Source organism: Pongo abelii, chromosome 20, assembly GCF_028885655.2.
Source record: "Pongo abelii isolate AG06213 chromosome 20, NHGRI_mPonAbe1-v2.0_pri, whole genome shotgun sequence".
Classification (NCBI taxonomy): domain Eukaryota; kingdom Metazoa; phylum Chordata; class Mammalia; order Primates; family Hominidae; genus Pongo; species Pongo abelii.
This window is the reverse complement of record NC_072005.2, coordinates 23329005-23340377: the sequence shown is the minus strand read 5'-3', so window position 1 is coordinate 23340377 and position 11373 is coordinate 23329005. Positions and strand designations below refer to the sequence as shown.

General features: G+C 44.9%; 1 long non-coding RNA gene across 1 annotated transcript; it reads left to right on the top strand.

Moving 5' to 3' along the window:
* The first annotated feature begins 384 nt into the window (after nucleotides 1-384).
* LOC134760699 (uncharacterized) lies at nucleotides 385-11000 on the top strand. The gene is made up of 3 exons (XR_010138581.1): nucleotides 385-1806; nucleotides 7227-7415; nucleotides 8706-11000. It is a non-coding gene; the product is annotated as an uncharacterized LOC134760699 (long non-coding RNA).
* Nucleotides 11001-11373: the final 373 nt, after the last annotated feature.

Genomic DNA, 11373 nt, shown 5'->3' with positions numbered 1-11373 from the left:
TGGACCCAGCACCTAGGTTACGTGACTTTCCTCTTTTGACCGAGTCTTGCATAAATTGTGTATTGTGACAAATAACTGAGTCTAAAACCTAAGTGATGAGACTCTTCTGAAAGGACCCTGCCTATGAGGATATTATGACATATCTTTTTTTATACTGCCTAGGTGATGTGACTTTGTGTGTGTGTGTGTGTCCCGGCCCTGCCAAAAGTGGGGATTGTAACGTATCACTAAACTTAACACCAAGGTGTTATGACTCTCCTTGTTTGCCTGGGCCCTGTGTATATTTGGTACTGTGACGTATGTCTAAGATAAACACCTAGGGTGTGAGAGCCTCCTGCCTGGGTCCTGGCCATAAGGAGCCTTTTGGCTTATCTCTGCATCTGTCAAGTAGGAGATGTGACTCTTCTTTTCTGTCTGGGTTCTACAAAAACAGGTGACTGTGACATATTATCAAACCCAGCAACTAGACGATGTGATTTTTCTTCCCTGCTTGAACCCTGGATATGCCGTGTATTGTGACATATGCCCAGGTCCAACATTAAGGTAGTGTGACTCTCCTGAATGGTCTCTGCCCACAGGAATATTATGATATATCTTTACATTTAACACCTTGGTTATGTGAATCTTTTTATCTCTACTCTTGAATTAGGAATTGTGACATATTGCTGAACCTAGCACCTAGGTGATGTGACTTTGTTTTATTGCCTGGGTCCTGCATTTTTTAAGTATTGTGACATGTCCCTGGCCACAACATCTAAAGAATTGGGAGGTACCTGCTTGTACTCTGCCTACTGGGGGGGGCATTGTGCCATGTCTCTGGGCCCATCAACTGCTTCATTTGACCCTCCTCTCCTACGCATACTTTGTCAATAAGAGAGATTGTGACATATTTCTGGAACCAGAACCTTAGTGATGTGACTCTTCTCTCCTGCTGAAGCCATGCCCACAAAAGGGAAAGTGACTTATCCCTGGGCCCAGCACACAGGTGATGTAATTCTTCTGCCTGGTTTTTGTACCCAGGAGCCATTGTAATCCATCTCTGGGCCCATCATTTAAATGATGTGACTATCCTTTTCTTCCTGAGCCCTATTCACAGGGAAAATAGTGACACATCTGTGGGGTTCTCACCTAAATAATGTGGCTCTCTTGCCTGGGCTCACCTCTCAAGGTAATTGTGACATATTACTGGACCAGCCATCTAGGTGATGTGGCTCTGACAAAGGAGAAATTGTGATGTACCACTGTTCCACACCTAACAGATCTGACTCTCCTCTTTTCATGAGCCCTGCATTTATTGTGTATTGTGACATATGGCTTGGTCCAGCACCTAGGTGATGTGACTCTCTATTTCTTCCTGAGCCATGCCAAAAAAGAAGATTGTGACATATCATTGGATCCAGCACCTAGATGATGTAAATCTTTTCTTCTGCTGAGCCATGCATATTTTTGGTATTGTGACATGTCCCTGGACCCAACACCTACAGGATTGGATCAGAGGCTACTGAATAAGCCCTGCCCATAGATGGCCTTGTGACATATGTCTGCATCTATGGCCTGAGTGATGTGACTCTTTTTCTGCCTGCATCCTGCACAGAGAGAAGATTGTGACATATCGCTGGGCCCAGTTACCAGGTGATGTGTCTTTTCTGGCAAGTCTTTTCCCACAGGGAGCATTGTGAAATATCACTGGGCTCAGCCACCAGATTATGTGACTCTTCTGCCTGTGCCCTGCTTCCAGGAAATATTGTGACATCCCTCATACAGCATCCAGGTGATGTGACTCTTCTGCTCATTTTCTACTTACAGGTGAGATTGTGACAAATATCTTGGCCCAACTCATAGGTGCTATGATGATACCTGGAATCAGCCAACAGGGGAGATAGTGTCTCTTGTAGTGTGGCTTAGGAAACAAGATCCTGGGCCTCCTTTTTTTATGAATGTCATAATGAATTACCAATCTTTAGTGTGTTCTATAAACTTTTGGGTGGCACAAAGAGAGTCTCCACAGGGCTTAACACACAGGTGAGATTGTTTCTGCAATGCACAAACTGCCAACTGTTATGATTGTCGACCTCACACATGGCAAAAGCCAACTGTTGAGGTCCTGAATCTTACAGGTGGATACGGTTCAAAGTTGGAATTGTTACTGTCATATATTAACATTTGGCTACAATTAAGGTGGTGACTCATTAATAAATCCAGTGCGTAGGCAGGTGAAGACTCTCCAATCTAGACCCTGCTGACTAGAGAGTGAGGACTCTCTAATTTGAACCCTGCCAACTATGCTTACACCTGAACTTAGGGTCACAGGTATGACCATGGGTCTATAAAAGCAGAAAGGTCTCAGAGCAGACTGTGACTTTTATGCACACTGTATAAAGCCCTCAGGTGATGCAGAAAGTGTTACAACAGAGCCCAGCACACAGGTGAGATTGTGCCACTCATATGCACACCCAGTCAACAGTAAAGATTGTTATTCTCTCTCATGAAACAGCCAATGATTGAGCTTCTGAATCTCAGACTCGAAGGCAGTCGAAAGTTGGAAAGTTGACTCTCATGCCTGGATCCCATTCACAGGTGGGATGGTGAGTCTCAGATTCAACACAAGTCTGAGGCTGTGACTTCACTAAGGAGATACAGGTCACAGGAGGGATTAAGGGTCTCATGGACAGATTACTCTACCACTTAGATTGTGACTCCTTTACTTAGGTCCAACATACATGAGCTACTGAATTTTTTTTTTTTTTTTTTTTTTTTTTTAGATGGAGCCTGACTCTTTTTTCCCAGGCTGGAGTGTAGTGGCATGATTTTGGCTCACTGCAACCTCCACCTCCTGGTTGCAAGCAATTCTCCTGCCTCAGCCTCCTGAGTAGAGTAGCTGGGATTACAGACACCTGGCACCACACCTGGCTAATTTTTGTATTTTTAGTAGAGACGGAGTTTCACCTCGTTGGCCATGTGAGGTCAAAATCTTGACCTCAGGTGATCTGTCTGCCTTGGCCTCCCAAAGTGCTGGGATTACAGGCATGAGCCACCGTGCCTGGCCTGCTATTGAATCTTACACCTAGAACCTAGATATATATGGAATTGTTAATCACATACCTGGATATTCCTGCAGGTGTGATTGTGACATAGATTCTGCCCGTCACATGAGTGATTTAACTCTACTCCCTGGGCCCAGCCCACAGCTGAAATTATAAAATTTCACCAAAACCAACAATTAGGTGATGCAGCTGCATACTCCTGCCATAGAGTTGCCAAAAGGGAGCATTGTGACGTATTGCTTGGCCTTGCACCCAGGTGATATGAGTCTCTTCTGCCTTCATGCTGCCCACAGGCAGCACTGTCACATATCACTTGGCACCACATTCAGGTTATGTGACTCCCCTGCCTGTGCCCTGCCCATATGGGCCATTTTGACATGTTGCTGAGTCCAATACCCAGGTGATGTAACTCTCCTGCCTGGCCCTGCCTACAAGGTTTTTGTGACATATCTATGCACCAATCAACTTTGTGTTTTGATAATCCTCTTCTACCAATTCCTGCTCAAAAGAAGGATTTTGACAAATAATTGGGACCAGCACCTAGCTGACGTTACTCTACTCTCCTTTCAAGGTTTGGTTTTCAGGGGATGTTGTGACATGTCGCTAGGCTAACACACAGGTGATATTCTTCTGCCTTGGCTCTTCCAAAATAAAGCATTTTTACATAGTGCTGTGCCCAGGACCACAGTGACTGAGTCTCCTGCCTAGACTCTGCCCACAGAAAGATTGTAACATATCTCTAGACCCATCAACTATTTGATGTGAGTCTCTTCTTTTACCTTGTCTTTTCCCACAAAAGATATTGTGATATATCTCTGGGCCCAGCACCTAGGTGCTGTGACTTCTTCTGCCTGGATCATGCCCATAGAAGGGAGAGTAACTTAATACCGGGCCTACTACAGACATGCTGAGATACTTCTGCCTGTTGCTTGCCCACAGGATCCATATGCCATATTTCTGGGCCCATCACCTAGATGATGGGACTCTCCTCTTCTTTCTGGGACCAGTACACAGTGGGAATTGTGATGCATCGTTTAGCTCAGCAGCTACATGATGTGACTCTCTTCTCATGAGAACCTTCCCCACATGGGTAATTGCAACATATAATCTAGCCTAGTTTCTAGGTTACCTGACTCTTCTCTTATTCCTGAGCCTTACACAGAATTGGCAACATCTCTGGGCTTCTCACCTAGATGAGGTTACACTCCTCCCTTATCTCTCCCTTCAGGGAATATTTTGACACATAGCTAGACCCAACACCTGGGTAATAAGACTCTTCTATCTCTTGGGCTCTGTCCAAGAAGAAATTGGGATGTATTGCTAGGCTCAGTACCTAAGTTATGTGACTCCTCTCCTGCCTGGGCCCTGCATACATTGTGCATTTTGACATATCGTGGGCTCCAACACCTAGGAAATTGGCAATTTCTACCTGTGGCCTGCCCACAGGAGGCCTTGTGATGTATCTCTGCATCATGACCTAAGAGATATGACCCTTGTTTTTAGCCTCCACTTTGACCTCAGGGAAAATTGTGACATATCACTGGGCCCAGCAACAAGGTGATGAGTTTGTTTTGCCTGCACCTTGCCCACAGAAAACAGTGGAATATATCCCTTGGCCTAGCACTGAGGTGATGTTTGTTTTATCACTGGTCCGTGGCCTCAAAAATGATTGTGACATGACCCTTTCCCAGCACTCAGGTGATGTGACCATCCTGCTCACTCTCTACTGACAAATGGGATTGTAACATACATCTTGGCCTGGCTGACAGATGCAATAATGACTCTCATAGCAGTCACCAGGAGAGATACTGTCTCTTGTAGCTAAGCTTAGAGAAATTGGTAAGATCCTGGGTCTCCTTTTGGTAGGAAGGTCATAGATTATTTCCACTCCCTCACATACTGTATAAAGCCCTCAGGTGATACAGAGAGTGTCTTCACAGGGCCCAGCACACAGGTGAGATTCTTTATCTTGTGTGCACACCCCACCAATGATTAGGATTATTGCATTCACGCAAGAACACAGTGTACTGGTGAGGTCTTGAACTTCATATATGGATGCAGTTTACAGTTGGAATTGTGACTGTCATGTGTAAACATCCAACCACAATTGGGATGGTGACTCATTTCTAAAACCATCTCATAGGCAGTTGAGGAATCTCCTATCTGGATGAAGTCAATTAAAGAGATGTTGAGTCTCATACTTGAGCTTAGGGCCACAGGTGACAATCATGGGTTCATACTAGCATGGAGTTCTCAGAGCAAATTCTGACTCTCATGCATAGCATGTACAGCCCTTGAATGGTACAGAGAGTGTCCTTACAGCACCCAGCACACAGGTAATATTGTGACACTCTTATGCACAGGTAGCCAATAGCAAATATTGTCATCCTTTCACATGAGCACAGCCCACTGTTGAGGCTCTGAATCTCCCACCCAGAGGCAATGGGAAGTTGAATAATTAACCCTCACATGTGGATCTGATCCATAGGCTGGTTGGTTACTCTCAGACCAAAATTCCCCACAGCTGTGAGGCTGTGGCTTCAATAAGGGGACACAGTCTTCAGGAGGGATTGGGTCTTTTGTGTACAAATCCAGCCCATTGTTGAAACTGTGACTCAGGTACTTAAACCAAACCTACAGAAGGTGTTGACTCTTATACCTGAAACTGAGACATGTGTGGGATTGTTAATTTCATTTCAGGGTCTTCCTGCAGGTGTGATTCTGAGGTATGCTTCTGCCCAGCATCTGAGTGATTTGACTTCCCAGCCTTGGTCCAGCCCCCAGTAGGGATTATGACGTATCACTTGGCCAAGCACTTAGCTGATGTGACCTGTTCTCCTGCCTTGGCTCTGCCCATAGAGGGCATTGTGATGCACTGTCAGGCCCTGCACCCAGGTTATGTGATTTCTGCCCGTGCCCTAACCACACTGGTTATTTTGACATATTGCACTGTCCAACACTCAAGTGATGTTACACTTCTTCCTGTGCCCTTCCTACAGTGGACATTATGAAATATCTCTATGCCCATCGTCCATGTATGTTGACTCTCTTCTTCTGCATGCATTCTGCTCACAGGGGGATTGGGACATATCTGGGCTCAGCACTCTGCTGATGTGATGCTTCTCTCTTTTTTTTTTCTTTTTTTTTTTTTGAGATGGAGTCTTTCTCCATCATCCAGGCTGGAGTGCAGTGGCATGATCTCGGCTCACTGCAACATCTGCCTCCTGGGTTCAAGCAATTCTTCTATCTCAGCCTCCTGAGCAGCTGGGACTACAGGCGCCTGCCACCACACTTGGTGTATTTTGTATTTTTAGTAGAGACGGGGCTTCACCTTGTTGGTCAGGCTGGTCTCAAACTCCTGATCTCAGGTGATTCACCCTCCTCAGCCTCCCAAAGTGCTGAGATCACAGGCATGAGCCACTGCGCCTGGCCAACGCTTCTCTTTTTCCTATGTTCTGCTCACACAAAAGATAGTGGCACAGCACCAAGGTGATGTGAGTCTCTTGCCTGGCCCTTGTTCACAGGGGGCATTGTGAAATATCTCTGGGTCCATCAACTATTTGATGTGAGTCTCCTCTGTTACCTGGGTTTTGCCTATGGAAGACATTGTGACATATCACTGGGCCCAGCACCCAGGTGGTTTGATTTGCCTCTTCTGACTGGGCCATGCCAACAGATAAATAGTAACTTATCACAGGGTCCAGCACACAGGTGCTGTGGGTCTTCTGCCTGGCCCCTGCCCACAGGTGTCATTGATACATATCTTTGGTCCCAACATGTAGATGATGTGATTCTTTACTTTACTCTGGGACCTGTACACAGTGGGCATTGTGACATATCACTAGGCCTAGCATTTATGTGATGTGACTCTCCTCTCATGCTTAGGCCCTGCCCACTGGGATGATTATGACATATATCTGGGTGCAGCCCCTAGGTTATATGACTCTCCTCTTTTCCATGATCCCTACTCATAACATGCATTGTGACCTATGTCAGATTTTCTCACCTAGGTTTTGTGACTTTCTTTTCTTTGCCCTTCCATCAGGGGGCATTGTGATATATTGCTAGGCCCATTATCTGGGTGATGTGACTCTCCTCACCTGCCTGTGCACCACCAAAAGGGGACATTGTGACAAATCTCTGAACCAATTTTCTACATAATGTGCTTCTTCTCTGTTGCAGGAGACATACCCAAAAAAGGCATTGTGGCATATCTCTGAGCCCAGCACCCAAATGTTGTGACTCTCCTGCCCGGGCTGTGCCTAGAGAAAATATAATATGTCACTGGGCCCTACATGCAAGTGATCTGATTCTCCAGCCTGGGCCTTGCCCATAGGGGAGATTGAGACATATTGCAGGTGAAGAATTCAGGTGATTTTACTCTCATTTTTTAGCCTTTCCCACAGATAAGATTGTGAAATATAACGTGGTCCAGCACACAGACGAAATTTTTATTCTTGTATGCAATCCCAGACAACAGTTACTATTGTCACTATAACACATGGACAAAGACCAATGTTGAGGTCCTGAGTCTCATGAGTGAATGCAGTCAACAGCTGGAATTGTGACTGTCATATGTATATCTTGCCAGAAGTGGGGTGGTGACTCTTTTCTGGATTCAGCACACAGAAATGGTGATGACTTTCAAACATGGGCCCAACCAATAAGAGAGATGTTGACTCTGGTAGGTAGGCTTAGGGGTCTAGGTTTTTTACTTGTAGGAAGGTAACAGAAGATTATGACACTCAACACATATTGTATAAAGCTTTTGGGCAATACAGAGTGTCATTACAAGACTGAGCACACAGGTGAGATTGTGACTCTCCTATACACACCTAGCCAACAGTTTCAATTGCCACCCTCACACATAGGCCAAGCTTACTGGTGAGGTCCTGAACCTCACACATGAACCTATTCCACTGGTTGGATGGTGGCAAATTTCTGAACCTAATTCACTTGCACAATAAACCCAGCCAACAGAAGATATGTTGATGCTTGTACCTAGGCTTAGGGTAACAGGTGAGGTTTTGGGTTTTCTACTTGTATAAACATCACAGAGGATTACTACACTCACTAATATTGTATAATGCCTGCAAGTTGTACAAAAAGTGTCATTACATAACTCAGCAAAATTTGAGATTGTGACTCTCAAATGCACACCCAGCAAACAGTAAGAATTGTCACCCACACATATGGACAGAACCCACTTGTGAAGTCCTGAATCTCACTTACAGATACAGTCCACAGTTGGAATTTTTAATATCATGTGTGGATCCAGCCACAGGTGGGAGGGTGACTCATAAAACCCAACTAAGAGGCACAGCAATGACTTTCATACCTGGACCCAGACAACAGGAGACATGTTGACTCTCATACCTAAGCTTAGGGCAACAGGCAAGATCATGAATTTATACCAGCACTAATGTCTCACAGGGGATGGTGACTCTCACCCAAACAATGTAAAGCCCTCGGGTGGTACAGAGAGTGTCATAAAAGGACCCAGAACAAGCTGAGATTTTAATCCTCATATGCACTTCCAGCCCACAGTAAAAATTGTCATCCTCCTGCATGGGTACAGAAAACTGTTGAGCTTCTGAATCTCACACTCGGATGCAGTTGAAAGTTGGGATTATAATTATTTTACGTGGATTTTGTCTACAGGTGGATGATGACTCTAAGACCAGGATTCAACACACCTAGAAGGCTTTGACTCTGATACCAGTCACAGAAGGCTCTGTGACTCTTCTACTTTCTCTAGGTCATGCAAATGGAGGTGGATTGTGACATATAGAGCCAACATAACACACAGTCTGCAGGTGGAATTGGGACGGACTCTCATGCATGGATCCAGTTCATCATTGATATTATGACTCATGTACTTGGATGCAACTCACAGGAGGTGTTGACACTTTTACCTGAAGCTGGGACATGTGTGGAATTGTGAATCTTAGCCCTAGATCTTCCCACAAGTATGATTGTGACATATACTTTTGCTTAGCACCTGAGTGATTTTACTTCCCTGCCTGGGCCCAGATCTCAGAAGAGATTGTGATGTGACTCTCTTGCTTGAGCCCTACCCACAGAGGGTATTGTGAAATTTCACTGGGCCTAGCACTTAGGTCATGTGACTCTTATCTTTAGCCTGGGCCCTGTCCACAAAGTCATTGTGAGATGTCACTGAGCCCACTACCTCCGTGATGTGACTGTACTGCCCTGGGCCCTGCCCACAGTAGGTATTGTGAAATACTTCTGAACTCATTACCTAGATGATGTAACACTCCTCTGTTGCCTGCATTCTGCACCCCCCAAAAATGAACTGTGACATACCACAGGCCCACTGGCCTCAGGGGAGATTGAAACATTGTACTGAGTCCAGGTTGCAGGTGATGTGACCCTCTATCTTAGGCTCTGCCCACAGGAGGTATTGTGATATATCTCTGTGGTCATAATTTAGGTGCTGTGACTCTTCTATTTTCTCTAGGTCATGCAAATGGAGGGGGATTGTGACATATCATAGAGCCAACACAAAAATAATGTAAAACTCCTGCCTGAGCCATGCCCATAGAAGGCAGTGTGACATATCACCGGTCACAGCACTCAGGTGATGTAACTCTCTTTCCTGAGCCCTGCCTGCAAGGCATATTTTAACATATCTTTAGCCTAGAATTTAAAATATGTAACTCTCTTAGCTTGTTTCTTTTCCACAGGTGGGATTTTGACATATAACTACACCCAGCACATGGGTGAAGCATCTCGTATGCTCATCCTGCCAAAAGTTATGAGTGTCACCCTCACACATGTACAGAGACCTCTGGTTAGGTCTCTTGTACATGGACAAGAATCTTGTACATGGACACAGTCCACAGTTGGAATGTCATATGTAGATCCAGCCACAGGTGTGATGTTGACCTATTTATAAAGTTAGCTCACAGGCACATTGATTACTCTCATACCTGGATCCAGCCAATAAAAGATATGTTGACTATTATAGCTAGGCTTGAGGAAACTGGTAGGGTCCTTGGTCTCCTACCTGCATGAGACTCACAGAAGATTATTACAGTTAATGGAAATTACATGAAGCCCTCTGGCAGTACAAAGTTTTATCACAGGCCCAGCACACAGGTGAGATTGTGACTTTAATATACAAACAAAGCTAACAGTTAGTATTGTCACCTTCACATATAAACAGAGTCCACTGGTAAGGTTCTAAATCTCACACATCAAAAAAATTCACTGTTGGAATTGTGACTGTGATATGTGAGTCTGCCCATAGGTGGAATGCTGACTCATTTCTGGATTCAGCTTAGAAAAATGGTGATGACTGTTTCACCTGGACTCAGCCAAATGGAGAGATGTTGACTCTTTTAACTAGGTGTGATGGTTAATACTGAGTGTCAATTAGATTGGATTGAAGGATACAACGTATTAATCCTGGGTGTGTCTGTGAGGGTGTTGCCAAAGGAGATTAACAATTGAGTCAGTGGGCTGGAAAAGGCAGACCCACCCTTAATCTGGATGGGCACAATCTAATCAGCTGCCAGCATGGCTAGAATATAAGCAGGCAGAAAAATGTGAAAAGAGAGACTGGCCTAGTCTCCTAGCCTACATCTTTCTCCTGTGCTGGATGCTTCCTGCCCTTGAATATCAGATTCCAAGTTCTTCATTTTTGGGACTCGGAGTGGCTCTCCTTCGTTCTCAGCCTGCAGACGGTCTATTGTGGGATCTTGTGATTGTGTGAGTTAATACTTAATAAACTCCCCTTTATATATATATATTCCATTAATTATGTCCCTCTAGAGAACCCTGGCTAATACAGATTTTGGTACCAGGAGTGGTTCTAGAGGAACAGAATATTAAGGATGGAATTCTTTTTTGATTCTGGGGTTTCTGGAGTTGGCTGCTTAATATGATTAGACCCAAAAATGCTAAAGACTCTACTTCTAATAGTATGGAGAACACTGATAGCCCTTGGGATGAACTGTTTAAGAAGTTATGTAAAATAAATGCATTTGACACTCTTGATTTATCACTCATGGGAGGCAAGGAGTTTAGCAACTCTATACATAATACCTTTGACCAGCTGGGCGCAGTGGCTCACACCTATAATCCCAGCACTTTGGGAGGCCGAGGCGGGTGGATCACAAGGTCAGGAGTTCAAGACCAGCCTGGCCAAGATTGTGAAACCCCATCTCTACTAAAAATACAAAAATTAGCCGGGTGTGGTGGCGGGAGCCTGTAATCCCAGCTACTCCGGAGGCTGAGGCAGAGAATTGCTTGAACCCGGGAGGCGGAGGTTGCAGTGAACTGAGATCACAACACCACCCTCCAG